We start from the raw sequence: 681 nt of genomic DNA on the forward strand, positions 1-681 counted from the left end.
TGTCAAAGGTTTTTTATGCTAGTGCAGTTGGTTGTCTGATGTATGCTATGGTATGCACAAGACCAAATTTGGCTAAAGTAATTAGTATGGTGAGCAAGTTTCTCTCAAATCCTGGTTGACCACATTGGGATGTAGTGAAATATATTTTTAAATAATTGAGAAATACAATTGATTAAAACATCATGTTCAGTAGACAATTGGAAGATCCTTAAGTTGCTGGATACGTAGATGCAGATTATGCAGGAGATTTAAATGACAAAATATCTACTACAAGATATATGTTCACTGTAGCAGGAGGACCTATCTGTTAGAAATTTATGATATAATTTATTGTTACATTGTCTACTACTGAGTCAGAGTACATAGTAGCAGCTGAAGCAATGAAGGAAGCTTTATGACTTATAGGGTTGGTCAGATAACTGGGTGTTCAGTAAAGTGGAGTTAAGTTGTTATGCGATAGTTAAAATGCTATCTGAAGGATCGATAGGGAGCAGGGGGGGTTGGATATCGCTCCTTTAAAACTCTTTTCTTTTCATAATGACTAGTAGAACAAATATCAAAGTGGCAACGGAAAATAATACAAAAGACTCAAGTGATTACTTGGTTTGGAGCCTACGTCGACTCCTACTCCCAGACCCACGATCCTTGATCGCACCATTGAGCAATTCACTATAATCCTTC

This window comes from Zingiber officinale, chromosome 6A (genome assembly GCF_018446385.1).
Source record: "Zingiber officinale cultivar Zhangliang chromosome 6A, Zo_v1.1, whole genome shotgun sequence".
NCBI lineage: Eukaryota > Viridiplantae > Streptophyta > Magnoliopsida > Zingiberales > Zingiberaceae > Zingiber > Zingiber officinale.